Source organism: Belonocnema kinseyi, chromosome 6 (assembly GCF_010883055.1).
Source record: "Belonocnema kinseyi isolate 2016_QV_RU_SX_M_011 chromosome 6, B_treatae_v1, whole genome shotgun sequence".
Lineage (NCBI taxonomy): Eukaryota > Metazoa > Arthropoda > Insecta > Hymenoptera > Cynipidae > Belonocnema > Belonocnema kinseyi.
The window spans coordinates 74,449,674-74,453,062 of NC_046662.1; the positions used below are offsets into that span (position 1 = coordinate 74,449,674).

General features: G+C 35.7%; 2 protein-coding genes across 9 annotated transcripts in view; one reads left to right on the plus strand and one right to left on the minus strand.

Moving 5' to 3' along the window:
• LOC117175142 overlaps positions 1–3,389 on the plus strand; it is a 98,294-nt gene that overhangs the window by 69,576 nt on the left and 25,329 nt on the right. The gene's annotated exons all lie outside the window — the stretch shown is intronic.
• Positions 1–3,389, minus strand: part of LOC117175143 (epsilon-sarcoglycan) — a 57,374-nt gene that overhangs the window by 46,728 nt on the left and 7,257 nt on the right. The window contains exon 2 of one of the 8 annotated variants that reach the window (XM_033364729.1): positions 1,183–1,282. The exons of the other annotated variants lie outside the window; for them this stretch is intronic. The gene's annotated coding sequence lies outside the window, so the exon portion shown is untranslated. The remainder of the gene's footprint in view (positions 1–1,182; positions 1,283–3,389) is intronic. 8 annotated transcript variants of the gene reach the window in all.

A 3,389-nucleotide genomic window follows, 5' to 3' on the forward strand; every position in this document is an offset into this window, starting at 1 on the left:
TCCACATCTCTAATAAAATATTGAGTGATAGAAATTTCTTAATAAAATAGAATCTCGTAAGGGATAAAAAGGAAAAAATTAGCTTGAATACAAATTATAAACGAGAATTTTCTGGTTCACTGCTATGTACAAAGTTGTTCTTCACCCTCATGAATAATCGACAGGTCTTTATCAAAAGGCACTTTCACTTCGAGTGACGCGAGCAAAAGTACCAAAACGGGCAAAAATAGAAAACTAGTTCTTCTAGAATGATTTCTTAATGGCTTTTCTTTTTCTTATAGTTTCTGATTCCCGGATGAAGTCGTATTTGACATTGGATTTTTCTCATACAAACTTTCTCGATTCTTTGAGGTTTTTATGTTTTTTACTAATTTACAATTATCCCAGTCAAATTAAACGAAAACAGTCGAAGCAGTGTTGGAACCCGAAAATAACAGCTATTCTCGGTTGCTTAGAACGTTCAGACTTCAGATAGACTTACTTTTGAAGCCCAGAATCCCTTGTGAAATTAAAGTAGAGCTATTGTTGTTATTAAAAAATAACTGAATATTGCAAACACTTTCTTACAGGTTTGCGGAGATTATTCAATGTTTGTTTAAGGTAAGAGATAACGTAAATATGTATGTTGAGGATAATAATTTTTAGTGAGTTCTCGTTCGGTGAATATGATAATGGAGAGTGATTCTGCAAGAAAAAGTGTTCGTCAGATTGAAAAAAATTATATTTTCAGCAACACATTGTTATAAACAGTCGTGTTTCCACACTTACGCTTGTCCAAAAAATATGAAAATACCCAGAGGGGAAAGTAGGATATTAGCCAGAGTTCACGACTGACGCAGTACCACGCCAGTTGTAATTCAGAATAAATACCAGTACTGTCTGTTAGTACTGTGTCAAACATCGGCATAGTACCGGTTTACTACTGGCTCAGTACTGACTGTCATTACTGGTAGAATACCGACGCAGGAATTCCGCCAACGGTTAGCGCCATATTGGTTCACAACGGGCCCAGTACTGACCGTCGCCACTGATGCAATACCGGCACAAGAGTTCCGCCAACGGTTGGCGTGATACTGAGTCGACTACTGGCGTAGTACTGATACATGTTACTGGTACAATACTGATACAAGTGTTCCACCAACGTTAGACATCATACTGATTTATAACTGGCCCCGTACTTACCTTTAATACTGGTGTAATTTCGGTACAGGTGTTCCGTCAACGTTTGACGTGATCCTGATGTACTACTTTTATAGTTCTGATACTTATTACTGGTAAAATACTGAAACAAAAGTTCAACGAACAGTTGGTATCATACTCGTTTACAACTGGCCCAATACTGACCATCACCTCTGGTGCAATACCGGCACAGGAGTTACGCCAACGGTTGGCGTGATACTGGGTCGGCTACTGGCGCAGTACTAATACGGATTATTTGTAAAATACTGAAATGAAAGTTTAACTAACGGTTCTCATCATACTGGCGTACCAATGGCTGAGGGGTGATATGCGTTACTGGTGAAATACTGGAACCGGCGTTTCCCCAGCGATTGAAGTAGGAGTAGCCACATACCAACTTCAAGTGCTGATTGACAACCGACATAAGAGTTCAACCAGTGGTTGTCGTGATACTGAGTCTATTACTGGCGCAGTACTGATACGTATTACTGGTCAAATACTGACACAAGCGTTCAACCAACGGTTGGTATCATACTGGTGTACTACTGGCATAGGAATAATATTTATTACTAGTGAAGTATACTGAAATACGAGTTTAGCCAACGATTGGCATCGTACTGGTTTGCAACTGGCCCAGTACTGACCATTACCACTGGTGTCATACAGACATAGGAGTTTCGCCAACGGTTGGCGTGATACTGGATCTACTACTGGCGCAGTACTGATGCGTATAACTGGTCAAATACTGACGCGAGCGTTGAAACAACGGTTGACATCATACTGGTGTACTACTGGCTTAAGATTAATATGCATTACTGGTTAAATGCCGGCATCGGTGTTCTGCCAGTGATTGGCGTAGTTCTGGCCACATAATAACTTCAAGTGCTGATTGACAACCGAGATAAAAGTACAGCCAATGGTTAGCGTGATACTGTGTCTACTACTGGCGTAAGAGTTCAGGGTTTAGGAGTGGTATACATATCTGGTGAAATACTGGTACGGGCGTTTCGCCAGCGATTTGCGTTTTTTTTTGTAATTGTCACTAATTATATTTAAAATTAGAATTCAAAAAATTTTTCTTTTAACGAAAAATTGTATTTTTAATGTGAATTTTCAAAACAGAATAGTTACTCATGTTTAAAAATAAAATAGAGAATAACCGGAGGTCAAAAAGGATGTCCATTATTTTTTCAAGAATTTTCTATCGGCTATAGGTTTCTTGGAAACAAATATTGTTTGAACAATTCTAATATGCAATATAACATCATTGAAAATAAAAATGCGTTTATTAACACATACTAAATTTAAACCTGATTTATTAGTTACAAAAAAGAATGAAAAGCGATAAAACCTCTTTATGCGGGTTTCTGAGTTAGCATAATGCGTTTGACAGAAAGATTGTTCCAGTTTGAAACTAAAATATGAACCTGTAGTTTTGTCGAACGAAAAATTAAAAATAATAATAATAAATACACTAATGGTATTTGATTAAGAAATAAACATTTAAATTGAATTTTAAAGAATCAGTAGCTAAAAGAAGAGTAAAATTCCGCTATTTATTGTTTTATATTAAATTGAAATGTTTATAGCTTAATAAAATTAAATAATTCTACCTATTTATTAGTCAAGCAAGCTTTCGCTTGCTTGACTCACAGAACCGTTTTCCCGTTTTCCAACTGATATTTCAGTCTTGAATTGCGTAAGTGTTAATTAAAGTATTTTTATTTTCTACTAAGGGGCTGTTCAAAAAATACGCAAAGATTTTGACAATTTCGACCCCCCCCCCCCAACCCTGTAAGGTTCTCTCTATAATAAGTGTATGTAACTTTAACCTTAGCGTAGCACTCAAGGTTTAATTGTTTGAATTGTTAATTGTTTGAATAATATATTACAAGGAAACTATTACATATAGAAATTTAGGGAGAAAATAATGGATAGCCTTCATAGCCCTCGGTTATTCTAGATTTTTTAGATTTCTTGAAAAGTGTGACAATGGCGTAAATAATTGTTTATAACCATTTTTTGCTAATAATTGAATTTTTTCAAATACTTTGATCGCTTTTTAAAAAAGAAAAACTATCCCTTAGCAAATTCACCGAATAAGAACTCAATAAAAATGTAATTTAAAAAAATATTATTGTTAAATATCTCCCCCCCCCCTGCCAATTTTGAATTTGTAATACCAACAAAAATTCTGCCATACTCAGCAG